Here is a 365-nt window from a genome sequence, read left to right on the forward strand (position 1 = left end):
CATGTAAAGTCCAGACATGTTAATTTCCAAGTGTATTTTATGTTCAGTATTAAATGGATGTATTCATGTAGATTTACATAACTAGGTATGTGTACCAATAATTAAATAAAGGATCAGACGAACTGAAGATTAGCACAGTGGTAGCCAGTTTAGATTATTTGTAAATCAACGAATTTGGCATTTTTTCCAAGTAGCATGGATATTTTTTCATTACAGATGTGTAGGCTGTAAAACACACTTTAATTATTTGATATATTAATCTTTTTTTTTTTTTTAATATGACACTTAGGTTTCTTTTTTCTGTTGTTATTTTTTTATTTAGCAACTAACACAGCATATCTAATTGGTTAAAGGTGCCTTGATTT

This window comes from Penaeus monodon, chromosome 24 (genome assembly GCF_015228065.2).
Source record: "Penaeus monodon isolate SGIC_2016 chromosome 24, NSTDA_Pmon_1, whole genome shotgun sequence".
Lineage (NCBI taxonomy): Eukaryota > Metazoa > Arthropoda > Malacostraca > Decapoda > Penaeidae > Penaeus > Penaeus monodon.